This window comes from Euprymna scolopes, chromosome 1, assembly GCF_053919585.1.
Source record: "Euprymna scolopes isolate OS-2025 chromosome 1, ASM5391958v1, whole genome shotgun sequence".
Classification (NCBI taxonomy): Eukaryota; Metazoa; Mollusca; class Cephalopoda; order Sepiida; family Sepiolidae; genus Euprymna; species Euprymna scolopes.
Window position 1 is genome coordinate 73,379,556 of NC_136482.1, and position 17,804 is coordinate 73,397,359.

Sequence of the window (17,804 nt, forward strand, 5' to 3'; positions counted from 1 at the left end):
GGATTAAGGACTATCCACTTATCAAGTGTTTCCTTTTCAGATTAAATATGTTTTTAACTCTTTTTCAAAGTGTTTTATTAACTGCTTGCTCCTATATATATATATATATATATATATATATATATATATATATATATATATATATATATATATATATATATATATATAGACAAATTTGTAGAATTCCGAATTATACTGGGTTAATATAATTCAGTAATTGTTCATATACCAATAAATTTAAGCCAAAAAAAGGATAGATGGCTTTAAAAGTAAGCTACAAAATTATCATATTTCATAATTGAGCATTCATATACTGTTTTAACAAATCCAAGACTTCAAGAAATGGGTTGGTAGCAACAAAAAGTGTATTTCATTGTTAGTTACAATTGTTTCAAAACCATTTCGACAAATTCAAACAATATATCGTTTGAAAATTTTAACAAGAACAGCCTTTCTTCAGACTTATTAAATAAAAAACACTTTAACAATGAAACATTAAGGAACACATTTTCCTGATTCCTCCAAAAGTTCCATTTGTTTTTTTTACAAATTTTCGGTAGAAATTTTTTTGTTAGCTTTTATTTATTTTTATTTATTTTTTTATTTTTTTATTTTTATTTATTTTTTTAAATTTTTATTTATTTATATTTATTTTTATTTATTTTTATTTATTATTTTTATTTATTTATTTTTATTAATCTATTTTTATTTGTTTTTATTTATTTATATTTATTTATATTTATTTTTATTTATTTTTCTATTTTCTATTCGTATCCTCAAAAAATGCCGCCCCCCTGGTATGTGCCGTTCGTAAAATAGGGACACATTTTTCCGATTCGAACACCTTATTATTTTTCATTTATTGTTTTTATTTTCTATTTTTCCCCTCTCAAAATGCTGCTCCCCTGGCACGTGCCGCCCGGGGTGGACCGCCCCTCCGTTGATTTTTAGGGGTATTCGAGGCTGTTTTGAACGAATAGCCCATTTACAATTGTCGCGAGGCATTAGTTGTTTACAAGTAAAAAAAAAAAACAAAACAAAAAACAAACAAACAAACAAAAAAAACAAAAACAAAAAAAAACAAGTAAATCCGGCCTCGTTTTCGAAAACACGTTAACCCAGTTTCGTTGTCGATTTTCCAATTATTTTTGTTGGTCAAGGTGGAGATGGGGAGAGAGAAATCGCCATTGGAGAGTACCGTCCTTGCAAGGAACGTTTGTATTTTTTATTTTTCGCTTTTTTTTAGAGGGGTTCCAAATCTGCCTATTTTTGCTCTCGTTTATAATTTAATATAAATTTTTTTTTGGTGTGTGTGTGGGAGGAGGAGGGATATTACTCTCACAACGTTGCGATCAATGTGACAGGAGAATGTCACTTAAAACTGAATTTTACTTTATTTTATCCGTTACGTCATGGGTAAGAAGATCGGAGGTTTCACCGACCGAAAATGTAAGAATAACACTCAAATTGAGATAACTAGCTTGAAAATATCGAAATAATACAAATTATTTTGGGTAATCTATTCTATTTTTTTATAGCTTAAAATGTTGTATTTTTCATCCCGACACAACCTACAATTCCTGTATGTTATGCTTTGTTGATTTCCCATTTTATATTAATATAAATATTTCTGTATTTGGATCGCATATATACTTAGAACTATAATATTTTTGTACGCTGGATTTCTTAGTCATTATATAATAGGTGTACCTGGCTTTGGATTCGTTTTTGTAGCACACCATTTCTTCATTATTAACGTGGTTGTCTGTGCAAGTTTCCTATAGAATATTATTTGCCAAACACATAAGTTATTTCATATGTGCCGTGGCTCCAATCCTTCACCCGATTTCAATTTTTTTTCATAGTTGCTTTAAGGAATACTGACAATGCTTGCTTTCCTGTGCTCAAAATGAAAGTGGTTAAAATCCTTTTTGCGTAGACGGTTTCGCGCACATATCCACCTGATTTAATAAATAACAATAAATTCACCGAAATTGCCTCCATATAAGGCAAAATTTCTCTTTTAATAAACTGTCGATAGACAGCTCCACCCCCCTCGGCAAAAAACCCCAAAGTCTGCTAATATTCTTAGTTTCCCTCGTCCCATTACTGATTACAATTCTTAACTCCCTCGAGCACACACACACACTTGAGCTTGAATATCTATTTAACACGCTCCTCGAATGTCTAAGGTCTTTCTGTACAAGGGTTTGTCAGGACAACCTGGCATAAGGATACATTTCCCTATAAGTAAACCCTGACTAAATATTCATACATGGTATTCGCAATCCAAATAAGATATCTGTATGGCGACCATCCACTGGCTTTTACGAGGAATAGTACACCTTCTCCAAGTGATGTTGCCTCAAGTAATACTCCACCAGGCATGAGAAATTCTTGTTCTGGAATCCAATAGGACCAAGAGACTACGATAAAGATATAACATATTTGAATGGTCAATTGGGGAGAGGAAAATTATGTTCCAAATTTGTTTACTAACTCAATTGTTTGAGATGTACAAGAGAACTTTACTGGAATATTCGAATATCTATACGTCTCGTACATCAAGCGTTAGACCCCGAAATGGGGGCTCCTGGATTTCTGAGAACTCCGACCGAAGTAAAATGAAACAAGCATATTTACGAAAGGCGACAAACACAAACACAGACACTGCTGGAATCCCTTCAATATCGTCTGCTGATTTACGTTGATTTTTAAACAAATTTTAACGCCCATAAAATTTATTACTGGACCTTTTTACAATGAAAATGGTACGTATCAAATAAAAAGTATTTTTAAAAATAATTTTTAATCAAATATAATTTTTGTAATCAAGTGGAAAAGTTTTGGTTACGATTTTTCAGACCCATGAATGATTCACGACCCTTAAATAATCGACGCAGACTTCTTAATATTCTAAACGTATGTATCCTTTTTAATCTGCAAGGACTCTCAAAATATAAACAAACATTCTATGTTTACACATCTATGTAAATTTTCATCTTTAAATGTATATAAAATATTTTTTGGGAACTTATGCTTTGGAACTCGTTATTTTCTTTATGTTTCCACATGATTTAAGTATGACCTAAAACGGTTTTTGAAAAATGTTTTCTTTTAACCTGCCTTCCCACCACACACAAAGTCATCATAAAAAAAAAGTCCTATCCAATTTTGCAAGCCTTTATATAATTTTTTAGGTCAGCTTTCTGTATTCACGTAATGTGTAGTTTACCGTTTCGTCTGTGTGCATGAAATATACATTCACTGTTTTCTTTGCTATTGTCCCTATTTACTTGCCTCCTCACGAGGGCAGCGTTAAACACAAATGGCACTTGGAATTGGAACGAAAATAAAAATTGGCTCTGTCTAGAACGATGTCTTAATCACTGATCGAGGAGAGATGTTGTAGTGTTGTGTCAAGACATCCTGATTCTAGCCAAAACCGCCCCAGCGCCGGTTTTGGCGACAATAATCCGCCTTTATCTTAGTCTTGTAATTACGTCATCTACGCCATTTTTGAATATTATAAATTCTTATTCAGTAGGAGCTTTCACACGAATCATTAATTAATTAAGTAATTAATTAATTTTTATTATTATTATTTTTATTTATTTATTTATTTATTTTTTAATAATCCTAACGGTACTATAAGCCGAATACCGAATCCTGGCAGCGACACAGGTGAAGGCCGCTAAAATTTTTCTGCCGTATTAATGGCACGCTAGCAATTTAACCTTTTCTCGAGGAGAACGCTGACGTCAATGATTTTAATTGAACTTTACTCTTCTAAGAAATGCACTCCCTAGTCTTCGTACCAACTCTAAGAAGGTATTAATCATTGGACGAATCTTGTTCTAATTCACGTTTCAAATCAATAAATGGCTTTATAATTGTATCGTTCGATTGACAAAAATAAACAATTATTATTTGGATGCGTGTGTGAGATATTTTATTCTTTTGTACTTTATTCTTAAATTTCTTTGTTCATTTCATTTATTCGTTCCTTTTTTAAATCTCGGATGACTTGTTTATTTTTCTCATTTTTATTTCTTTTTTGCCAATTCTTTCGCACATTCTCTATTTATTTCGACCTTTCTTTTCTCTTTCCGCCTTTTCTGACACTATTGTTTTTGTATCTTTCTATCATTTAATTCGTCCTTTTCTTTCATTTTCTTGCTTTTCTTCATTATTTCTTTCCTTCTTTATTTCCTTCTTTCTTTCCAATATTTCTTTTCTTCCAGTTTTCTTTCCTATTTTCTTTCTTTCTTCCCTTTCTCGCTCGCCTTCTTTCCTTTGTTCCTCCTTTCCTTCTGTGATAATTTGTTTCTATCTATTGTTTTTATTAATATTTAAAATACTTGTTGCCAATCAATGGAAATAATTGGATGGAGAAAAAATACAGTTCATATACACGTGAAGGTGTATGTATGTGTGGAGTGATACGCTGTTCATTTTTTCGGTAAGAAAGGGAAAACGGAATGATTTGCATAGAAATAGAGAGATAAAGATGAATAGAAAAGAGGAGGCGAGAGACAAAGATGCACGAGAGACAAGTGACTATGTGCACGCATGTGATAGGGATAATTAGTGTGAGCATTAACCGGGTTAGTAGCCCAAAGAGTTAAGAGAAAACAAGACGAACAAATGTGTGCAAAAAAATAATAAAGAAAAAAGAAAATGGGTAATGCCTATGCTACTTCGTGCACTTGGCTGGCCTTATGCAACAAACTAAAATGGAAATTGCAGTAATCACAGTTTGAAAGAGGATAAGACCATCCAGGATCGCCCCTTCCTGCTGTGAAATAGCACAAGTAGTAATCAAAGACCTATCGATATTTATTCTCTTTCTTTTAACACACACACACACACACACACACACGCACACACAATTCTTCCTCCTTCGCTCTCTCTCTATATATGTGTATATATGTATGTATATATATGTATATATATGTCGCAATGTATGTATATATATATATATAACTTAAGGTTGCTATTTTTCAAAGGTAGGGTAATAATATAACGAAGTTAATACAAGTGTTCTCAATACGGAAGTAGAGCAAGTTAAATACTAGAAGACCGAAATATGCTCATGATTGTGTAACAACAAATTACTGCTTATGTAAAGAAAAATTGAATATATATATATATATATATATATATATATATATATATATATATATATATCTGGAGACTGTGCTACTTAAATACACACACACACACACACACACACACACATATATATGTGTACTTAGGAAACAGTATCGGAGATACGTCCTTGCATCCAGAAGGCCAGCACGGCATTTGGAACACTAGAAAAGCGTTGTGGTGTGATCGTGGTATCTCTGTCCAAACTAAGATCACTGTTTACTCGACCTGTGTACTTTCTGTTTTGCTTTACTCATCTGCATGTATAGCAAGCCCCACTCCCCCCAATGGTTTACTTCTGCTTGTGCAGCTGCCATTTGTCAAAGGCAGCATGCGTTCCACAGATTCAACCGACGTAAGTCCAGCTCAAATAAACAGAAGTTTATAGAAGCTAGAAATAATTGTAAGAGAGTGATAGAGACAGCTAAGACAGATTACTCTGAAACCACCAGAAAACGCATCGAAGCACAGAAATTAGGAACCCGGGATTTTTGGAAAATCTACAACAGCGTAGTAAATAATGGACAGTCAACTATTCCCCCACTATCAAACGATCATGAGGTTGCTTGCACGGCAACTGACAAGGCTAATCTGCTTGCCAGTCGGTTTGCCTCAAACTCCACACTGAACTCGGTACACCACTCACTCCCTGATTTTCCTCTGCGAACAGACGCCTCACTAGACGATTTGAAAATCACCCCTTCTCAGGTACATGCTATTATAAAAAACCTAGACACCTCAAAAGCATGTGGACCAGATCTCATCCCGGCTGTGCTATTAAAAAAATGCTCTGCCGAGATTGCTCCAGTTCTGTCCAAACTTTACAATAAATGCCTCAACGAATATTGTTTTCCCGACTGCTGGAAAACCGCCTCTGTGGTACCAGTCTTCAAGAATTCTGGTGAAAGAACTGACCCACTAAATTATCGCCCCATTAGCCTCCTCCCGCTTTTCGCCAAAATATTTGAGTCCTTAGTTAATCAAGCCCTAGTCCAGCACCTAACAGCTGCTAAACTCCTGACTGACAAACAATATGGATTCAGGCAAGCCCGTTCAACAGCAGATATCTTAACTGTAGTTACTGAACGTATATACCGTTCATTGGATAAAACAGGGGAGGGTAGAGCGGTGGCCCTCGATATATCTAAGGCTTTTGACAAGGTATGGCACGATGGTCTTCTAAGGAAAATTAGATCATATGGAATCACTGGAAGAATTCATAATGTAATTAAATCCTTCTTAAGTAATAGAAAAATCAAAGTTGTCCTCGACGGTCGTACATCCAAACAATACCTCATAAATGCGGGAGTACATCAGGGATCTATCCTTGGACCTCTATTATTCCTGATATTCATAAACGACCTCCCTGATAAAATTGTTTCGGAGATGGGTATATTTGCCGATGACAGCACTCTCTATAACAGATATGAGGGGAAAACAAATGAACACATATCCAAGGAAATGGCAGAAACGCTAGAGGATGACCTCCAATCCGTAGTGGAATGGGGACAAAAATGGTTGGTCACATTCAATGCTGCTAAGACTAAGCTTGTTTCCTTCAATAACTACAAGAAACCTTCTCTGCCACTAATAGCAATGGCCAAGAACACATTACCTGAAAGTACTTCTTTTAAACTCCTCGGCCTGACGTTTACAGGGAATATGAACTGGAATAGATACATTGAGAGCATTACCAAGGCTGCTGCAAGGAAGGTTGGCTCCCTCTACCGTGCTAGAAAACTACTTACGCCTGCCAGTATCCTATACCTCTATAAGGCAACCATTCGCCCATGTATGGAGTACTGTTGTCACATCTGGGCTGGTGCATCTGCTTCTTGTCTCTCGCTCCTGGACAGGGTTCAAAAGAGAGTCGCCAACCTGATAGGTCCTGAACTGTCATCTAGGCTTCAGCCTCTGTCCCATCGACGAGATGTTGCATCCCTCTGCCTGTTCTACAAATACTTCAATGGTGAATGCTCTGACGAACTGCAAACACTTGTACCTCCCCGACGTAACTACCCCCGACAAACCCGACAAGCTACTAAGTCTCATCCCTTTACAGTAGAGATCCCTAGGTGCAAGAAAGCCTTTTACTCCAATAGTTTCTTCCCCAGAACTGCGGGTCTTTGGAACTCCCTTCCGGGATTCTGCTTTCCCAACTGCAATGATATGCAGAAGTTCAAGTGTAATGTTAACAAACATCTTTCTACTCATCTCCCTTCATAATGACCCCCGCTAATTAAGTCCCTGATAGTAGCCCCCTGCTTCAAAGTGGCACTGTGCCTTTTTTGGGGTGAAAATTGAATAAAAAAAACCCCAAAAAACAAAACATAATGTCGGCATTTGAAACAACTCAAGAGATTCTATCAGAAATGCCTCAGGCTAATTCTAAATGTGAAACGGAGGTCACTGACATGGATAATTTCGGGAAGGCTGGGTGTTTGAGTGTCGAAGCAATGGTGATGAGGAGCAACTCGTTCCTCATCACAACGTGAGGCTGCCTAAGGTGTTGTTTTACGGCGAACTTAAGACTGGGAAACGTCCTCAACATCGATCAAAGAAGCGCTTCAAGGATTGCATAAAAAGCAACTTAAAGCTTTCAAGATTCCTATTCAGAACTGGGAGACCCTGCCAAAATACCGGCCCGAATGGAGGAGGCTAGTTAGAGGGGTATCTGAAATTTTTGCGAGGGAAAGAATCAACCATGCTGAACTCCAGAAAAAGGCTATGTGTCGGTTTTGCCCATTGACTTGAACAGTTAGAAATGTGAGGCTTGTAATCGCGCGTTCCACTGAAAAGCGGTTTACATTAACCACAAAAAAGAAGAAAAGAAACACATGCCATGAGCAGAGGGGGTAAAAGACGGAAGTAGAAGTGAAACAAGTTTCAACACGCAGCTTTGTCTGCCATATGTGTGACAGACTGTGAAAGTCAAATGCTGGCCTGAAAAGTCACCTTCGAGCCCACAGACGTGGTTTGGGTGTCGCTGTCGATTTACCTGAAAACTATGATGGGGAACATTGGTATATATATATATATATATATATATATATATATATATATATATATATATTGCGTGTATTTAGGCATCATTTTTCATTCAAGTAGACATTGTAAAAACAACAGAAAGCTTCTGTTTATTGATACCTTTTTATTTTTTCAATTTTTCGTATTATATTCTTTGTATATACATTTTGTATATACATTGAACGTATGGATGTATGATCCAAGAATTTTTCTTAGCGAAGTGTCCGGAATTTTAACTTTTCGTGAAATCGTCTTCACATTCTCAGGAAAGTGTGTTAGTCTCGGTTAAGAATTAAGAGTTATGAGGAAATTTACTTAAATAGTAGTAAATGGGGAGCGATCGAGGGTCATTGGACCGCTGACACCGGTAGAAGGGGTTGGTGTGAGGAGAGCCTGTCTATTCTAGGGTCAGTAGCAGGGACAGGTGGGTGTGGGGGAGGAGACGGAGTTATGTAAAGCATTTGCGTGTATTAGTACTATTCTGAAATGTGACCTGATTTAGGCTAGATTTTTGCGTTTTGATATAAATATAAGATTTTGAGTTTTTTTACGTTCGTTTCGTGATGTAGTATTTTGGCTTAGTTAACAGGAATATCTCTAAAATTTGAGGGGGCAGTGATGTTTTTTATGTAAATGTTAGAAGATGGCACTAGATTCGACATTATGGCAGGTGAGGCGGCGTGATAATGTTGCGATTGTATGTCCGACGTAACTATTAGTTGAATTGTTATAGAATTTACATTCTCCCAATGGGCATTTGAACTGATAGATGACGTTGGTCCGTTCTAGTCGTTTGAACGAAGGGGAGGGATTCTTTTTTAATAACTAGGTTTTGGGTTTTAAATATTTTATAGTAAATGTTATTTACTAACGTTATTGTTGTCCACAGGGGAGATGTATCCATGAATGAGGGGTTTATAGCGATTTCTTCTAACTTAAAGCCCAGGTGCATTTGATTGCTCCAGAAGTCAAACAACATTTTCACTAACAGTAACACTCCCAACACCATAACTCTCAATCAATCAATCTATCGCAATCAGAGCTATCTCGTCATCTCACTAATCAGCCGAGAGTGTAGTCACAACATGGATCGATCTCGCGCTAGGCAATATTTTATTATGGAATAGAAAGAGATAAAAGTGTAAGAGCTGCGCATCTCTTTGTTTTGTAAATAAAATTTAATTTTTCACATGTAAAAGAAGCAGAGAAACGCCTTTCTTCCTTCTATATGTAAAACTAGCTAGGCCACCCGGCGTTGCTCAGGGCAAAACTGTAATAAAAAACTACAACTTCTTTCTTTCCCCCTTCTCCATGTTCACCTTCCCTATCCCCATACCTACTAAAGGGTCAAAGAATGAAAACTTGTTTTTTCTAAATTCAAAAATTTATTCATCCGGTGTAACGCCAATCAACTTTGTGAGTGCTTGATTTGTATTTTTTTATTTTAGCCGGACATGAAATCTAACGCACACACTTGGGCAACTGACCTTTATATTATAGACTTGTTTTATCGTATTTTCAATTTTGTTTGAATTGGAGCGGCATAGTATGTTGGAAAGTGATTATAACTTAGAGAAAAATATATTGCGTTTTAATTATTAAAACGCAATATATTTTTCTCTAAGTTATATATTTTTTAATCTCATTTAAATCTTCAAATTAATTTAATTAATCATAAATTCATGTTAGTACCGGCAAATATAGAGACAAACTGTATCGTTTCAAAGGCTGATGTTAAGCGATTAGCAATTGTTACTAGCAATTTACGTTTCTTTTCGAAACAGTTATTTCACACATGGAATACATTTTTATTGTTTAATTATAGGCCGTTTTATTTATGAATACGTTTTTATAATTATGCTTATCGATATACGTAATTATCAATAAAATTACACATATTGCATATTGTTGTATACTTCGGAGTAATTATGGCATGACCCCTGGCCTTGGTATTGCTATTTTGGACGGCGAGAGCGTCTTTGGGTATTGCCAAGAACCATACAGATATATAATATAAATTGAATATAAAAGTTATAGCGAGAGGAATAAATGAAAGATACTAAACGCACGTATATTAAAATGGAAATAAATGAAGCATTAAAAGGATAAAAAGGTTAAGTGCTAACTAAAAACATGAACAAAGTCAAAATTTTATAAGTGAAAAATTGAGAAAAACAAAAATTCATAACAAAACATTTTTATATCTAAAATGTTATAAGAATATAAAAGTTATTTTAAATCAGTAAGTGTACATTTATGCAAATTCGTGTTTGGAGAAAGCTAAGTAGTCACAAGAGTAAATGTTCATAGTGTGAATAATATGCGTATGTGAGTATTTGGCAGCGTTGGGTATGTGTGTGCGTTCGAGGAGAATGGAATGTTTATAACGTTTTCCCAGTCTATAAATACCTGATTTATGACCATGATACATACGATAGGATTTGATCCCATAGTCAAATATGGTATATATTAAGCCAATGCAACACACCCACTTTTATACAAGCTGCGGAGCACAGGAGAGCAGGAGAACGAAAAGACAAAAAGTGAAGAAGAGCGGAAGGAACTAATGAGAGATAAATGGCAAGAATACGGAAATAAAGAGAATCCTTCTTGCCATTGAATCATCAATCATTTAAAGATGCCCCTCCCCCTCTTTCTCGGCCTTCTGGATAAACGCCCATCACATACCCAACATTGCTGGAACCTCGGATAACTATAGTTAAGATCTAGTTCCTTCCTGAACATCGTTGATGCACTAATTTATATGGCTCCAGTTTAAGATGGGAAGGCTAAGTGCCGATTGCAAGGGTTAAGTATCATGAAAAATTAATGACGTATTCTGATGTGGGTGAATGTGTGTGTGCGCGCGCGTGTATATGTGTGAAATAGATGAAGAGAAAGTGAGTGAAGTGGAGAAAGAGGGAGAAATGTGGGGGAAGGGGGGGTAGATAGAGAAAATTGAAGAGTAAGATTCCTTGTAGCCAGAAAAAGATAGAGTTAGGAATACCTAACAATGAGAGAGAGAGAGAGAGAGAGAGAGAGAGAGAGAGAGAGAGAGAGAGAGAGAGAGAGATCAAGAAAAGGAGAAATGGGAGAGATATGCTATCCAATCTGATGCATTTAATTAGAGTGATACTTAATAATAAAGAAAACGCACAAGCATACACACATATGAGAGTGGAAGGGAGCTTTGATGTCGTCAACTGTTGAGCGATAAATATATAAATGCTCTCTAATCAGAATAGAGAAGGAAGCAATCTCAATCTCAATATATATATATATATATATATATATATATATATATATATATATATATATATATATATATATATATAATAAATTCCACAGCCCACAAGAGCCATGACAGTCAATGAACCGGAAGTCCAAGACTCGAGTTTCGCCCTCATTTGGGCTCATCAGTTAGGCACATCCGAACTCAGGATTCGAAACCCGAGCCTTTTGCATGCGAGGCAAGCACTCTACCAACTGAGCACACAAGAATTTCAATTAACCAACACAGATCAAGTAAACCGCGCCAAAATCCGACTGTGAAATGAACCTACTTCGTCTCGACAAGGGATGCGGTCATCTAACCAGCTAATAACCTCAAGCCGATGTCTGACAAGTAGGAGTTTGAACTCGAAAGGACGATGCTATCCAGCAATGCTACCCAAGCGAGTAACTTATGATAGGATTTTCAGAATGTGAGAGATTATATATAATAAATTCCACAGCCAAACAACATTCGTATTTCTGTCTGGTTGTTTTTTTATTTGTTCAAAATTTGATTAATATATACAAAAGGTTCCTTACTTTACTCTCTCATTTATTTCTATATATAGTTTCATTCTTGCAAACTAGCTACAATACAGACCATCTCATTTGCATATTACATTAAGAAAAATTGATTTTATTGAATAGCGGTATCTTAGTTAATGTTTCTAGCGAGAGAATTGTTATAAGTGTTCTATTTAAAATCGTTATTTAATAAATTTTAAACAATATATTGATAACATATTTAATTAAATTTATTCGGAATTATTATTCACATATCGACTTTTTAAAAATGTTTGTTTTAGAGTTTGGAACATAAAAAAACTATCACCAAATAAAATAATTTGGTAATCTCAATAAATTTCTAGCTTGAAAAAATAATTCCGAGTAGACAGAAAAATGTTTGGCTTTTATTGTTTGTTTAATATAAAAAAAAAACACTTACGAAAAACTGAAGAAAATATTTCACTTGTTTGTAAAAACAAACAAATGAAATATTTTCTTCTGTTTATATTCTTCAGTTTATATTCTATAAACGGCTATACAGAAATCGGTAAATTTCTTATGATGTGATCCAACTAAAAAACAAAAAATAAAGATCTACTTTTTTTGGCCTAATACGTTTAAATAGATTTTATAAATAATATGAAAGAAATTTTGAAAAGAAATAAAATTAACATTTTAGAGCGGAGGATCACTTTTCCATATTAATTTAACGTAAAATGAGCACCCACATTTTGGTCACAAAGCGTTCAACGAGGCATGTCACCTCTAGCATTTTTTTTCAAGTTTGGCGATCGAGGAGGGGGGACATGACAAATACAATTTGTTCTTTTTTTATGGTGGTGGTGATGGGGGCGGGAATTACATTTAAAACGTAAAATAATGATAGATTTAATTAACTCTGTACTTTCACCTAACAATTTCATAAACAAAACGAACCCCAAAATATGACAAATTACATCGAGAGGGCATTACAATTACGAGAAATTTCATTCAATTGTTTTTGGAATTAATTTTTGGTAGATCTTCATTTTTTAGGGGTTCTGCCTACTTGGCTATTTTTTTTTTTGCGATCGCACAGGCATTCGCTGCTATTTTTTTTTTTTTATTGAAACACAAGTTGTAATGATTTATTTTTAATTATTTATTTATTTTTATTTGGGGGGGGGTCTTTCCAGTGCTCAATATCCGGTGAATAGTTTCTTCTCTTTGTAGCCCTTCTGCCGAAATATCTGGTGGAGAGGGTATCACATACTTCTTTTTGGGGTGGATTACTTTTACATGTTTTTATCGGTTCTTTTATTTTTTTTTAAATTGTTGTGGAGGTATTCACGTTGCCCATGATGAAAATGATTAGTATAGCAGGTATATATATATATATATATATATATATATATATATATATATATATATATATATACTAGTCTACCCGTCGGCCTTTAAAGGATAAGATTTAAAAAATGTTCAAAATAAAAAGTGCTTTTGACATTATATTATCTTTTATTATCTTTAGAAAATAGTTTTTAAGCGATGAATGAAAAAACCCAGTAAGCCTCCAGAGCACTACTGCAAGCCTAAATTAAAATTAATAAGGGCCTACTAAAAGCATTACTAAAACCAAGTTTCTACCTTCCCCTTCCTTAAAAGAAAATATTTTTTAAGTAAAGCCTTAAAAAAATCGTTAGAATCCACAGGAGCGCTACTAAAAGCAGTAAATATGGTTATAAATATGATTATAGTTATATATTGCATATTTATATTTCAATCGTTTTTTTTTTAACTCAACGGGATTAAATTACATTTATTTGTAAGGAAAACACGTTTAAACAAAAAATATTGTTGACCTTTGCTTTGAATAGCAGCAGTGGCTTTTAATATCGGACTTAAGACAGGGCGGTCATGAAATAGGTAAGTGGACGAATAGTTTGAAACCAGAAGTCAGAAACAAGACGGTTTAAACGACCAAGCATATGCCAAGCAAACTTATATGAGTTTTATAATTATATAAATATATTTATACTCCTATAATTATTTTTTGTGTATTCATATTAAAAACCCTTATTTTCTATTTATTTAAAAAGAAAATACAGTTTTGTTATACATGGGTCATGGAATTGCATTAATAATAAAAAAAAAAGATCTAGCTAATTTGTATATTCTTTTAAACAATCATTTTAATTAATTTCCTATTAGTTTTTTTTTTTCGGTTTACTTATGGAATGATCACCTTTAGTTACATATTACGTGTAATTATATTCATGCAGATATTCTACATGATTTATACTTGAGTAATATTTTCGTAAAAGGTTATAGTAAACACAAACCTCTTTCTATATATATTTATGTATACGTATATATATTTGTTTTAAAATTTTTGCCTACCAAACTTCTCTCTCAGTTTTTGGTCTACAGACATGAAACTGAATATTTAGGGTATTCAAACCCATGCGAAGCTTTATATTTAGGTTTAAGCCAGGGAAAATCGTTGCAAAAGCGTGAAAATAAAAGAAAACTGGAATTTACGAAAAGGTCGAACGACAGTATTACGAATATGCATGCGTAAAGTAATAGCTATTGTTTCATGTTATAACTTAGCCTTGCAGCAAACATGTCTTCATCGGTCAGGCATTAACGTCAAAGGAAAAAGTAAATCGTTAGCTAAACGTTTTGGTTTCGATTCTCGGTGGTGGCACACAAGACATTTATTTTTTAACCCTAAATCTTGTTTTTATTTTCCATTATTATTCTAATAGATCATTTATCGTAATTTTATTAATTCATACTGATTTATACATTCCCTTAATCGATTTTTTTAGAATCAAACAGTACCTGCAGGTTATCGCCGCAAACAAGCACTAATCACCAATGGAAGCCAGATTATTTTATTTTACGGCCCCAGTGCCTGCAATTGTCCAGGGACGGCAGTGGTCACCACCACCACCACCACCACCAACAACAACAACAACCGTAGTTAAATCTTTTTATGAGCCGGTTAACGACTCCTGCGAGTATAATAATAAATACGAAATCTGCATTTATCAAAGTGTCATATTTAAACGTATTTTATGATCGGGCAATGCCAGGTAGCCTGCTATTATACATATATATTATTTGTTTTTGTTTTGTAATACTTTTGGAATGAATTTAATTATTTATACGAAATTTCATTTTTACCTAAATGCGAGTTGGGAATAAATTTCCCTTTTACCAATTTGGTATCCCCAAATGGAGAGCGACATATATATTATTTAGAATATCCACTGACACGTGTTTCGTTGACTATGATTCATCATATATATATATATATATATATATATATATATATATATATATATATTGTAATTGTCTGTATTCTTGAGATGAGGTGTTTTCATTGATTGAGATTGTCGGACTGACTTCCTCATCTTGGTTGTTATTGTCACAACGTTTCGGCCGTTTTGCCCTCCAGCCTTCGTCAGGTGTTTTGTATCGAACTGGGGAACCGTTTGTTAGGAGTCTCGAACCCAACCCTTTATCATTATTTGTTGCAGAAAGGTTTACAAGGGTGAAACATGCCGCCCCCTTAAAGTAAGGGTGGAAAAACACCGAAAAGCGGTAACTAAAGGGAGACGGAAAAATCGGGTATAGCCAACCATGTCTGGATGGATAGGGGGGGGACCATCGCCCCCCAATGGGATGAAGTAAAAATAATAAGCAGAGAGACCCACTGAAAAGTGAGAAAACTTAAAGAACCTCGGACATAACAACCTACTGAGCAAACCAAGCATAGAGCTGAATGCAATTTGGACACCTCTGATAGAGAGAGAAAACCTTGAATAACATAGGTTTAACATTAACAAAAACCAACTAACTAGTGACATATGGCCGAGTGGTCCTAGACGTTGTATCAAAGTTTACAGTTACCCAACGGTGCTGAGTTCAATCCTGAACGAAGGCAGTGAAAAAGTAACATTCAAAACAGAGAATCCGCAACTATGTCCCAAAGCCTAGCTGGAGTCCGAACACGGTACCCCCGTAATAATAATAAAGGGTTGGGTTTGAGACTCCTAACAAACCCCATTTCGATACAAAACACCTGATGAAGGCCGGAGGGCAGAAACGGCCGAAACGTTGTGACTATAACAACCAAGATGAGGAAGTTAGTCCGACAATCTCAATAAATGAAAACGCCTTATCTCAAAAATACAGACAATTACTATATATATATATATATATAAAAGAGCAAATAGTTAATAAAACGTTAAAAAACACTTTGAAAAAGAGTTAAAAACATATTTAATCTAAAAAGGAAACACTTAATAAGTGGATAGTCCTTAATCCGCGGAGTTTCGAAGAAATACTTTCTTTCTCATCAGAAGATAGGAATTAGCAAAATGCGGGATCGGATTTTGTCATACGAAAGTGTTTGATGAAACTGCAAGTAAGTCAAAGATCTTACTTGATAACAAAAAGTGAAGCAGAGGGAATATGGTGTAGAAAAAGGTGATTACACGTGAATGGATAGTCTGGCGAAAGGTAAATAATCCAATGACGGTAAAATCCAAAAATGTAAATCCAAGAAAGTTAATTAAATTTCTATTCGCACAAGTAAAATTTTCATGACTTACTACCTAGCTCTACGTATGTATCGAGCACTATTGAAGTAAATATTGTAAATTTACGCATAAAATTATATCTTTGTATATTAATTTATGCAATTAAATTAAGTGGTTATATATATATATATATATATATATATATATTCCTATTACTTTTTTAGGTTTTGTGTATTGATATTTATATTACAAACCCTTTTTTATATTTATTTATTTACTTTGATTTTTTTTTAATTTTGTTATTGCTAAGGACCCTCCCATTTTTTATAGAACACTTTATTAAAAATATTTTATAAAGAATGAGGAGAGTCCTTAATGCAATGTGGTATGAGGCCAAAAAGGGAAATGGGGGGGGGGTGAGAAATGGGTGTCGGGGATCATCCACATCTATTCCCCAAGCTAGTTTATCACTCAGCATTTGTGGACCAAAGTTATTTAAAGTATCCCCACACGAATGAATGTTTTTATAAAATTTTATTTACAAACGCATAATAAACATTTTTATTTACAAAATATAAAATTCAATTTTTATTGGAAAAGAATCAAAACATATATGTACAAACATAAAAGAAAACAAAAAATAATCATGAAAACAAAAGGAATAAATGTCGAATGATGGGGGATAGGATATTACTTAGTCTTTAAAGCACCCCACAATAAAGAAAAATTATAATAAGAAAAAGAAATGAATTAAACAAAATGCTAACTATGTTATGTTAGTGAGGGGCCTTCCAAGCTACTCTAATTATTGAAGTGCTCGCTGTTTTCCGGCTTCAACACTAGAGACTTAGTAGTTCCCACTACTAAATCTCTAGTGTTGAAGGGAAGGGAGTGCCCCTTCTCATTTACAGAGAGACAGAAATATGCGTGCTTACCACATGCTATCCGGACGAAAAGAGGTTGATTAAAAGAAAGGGAATCATGGGGTTGCACTTCTGTGTATCCTTGCACCTACAGCCAAATTACCACTTGGCCATGCAGGGGAAGGGTGCATAAGCAACCATGGCACTACGATATAGGCCTGTAACCTCTTCGCACTGCTTGAGTGCCTTTATGATGGTGCAAATGTCTCTCAGGCTCGAGATGTATACCGTCACATCATCGGTATACGCAGAAATCTTGGCGCACACACTGTCAGGAAGAGCAATTCTGCACAGAGACAGTCCAGTCCCTCCCTCCTCAATTTGTGCAGGCATTTTTCGTGTTGGCCTTTCCGGTCTCTTTTTCCATCCCCCCCCCCGTCTTCGTTTGTTG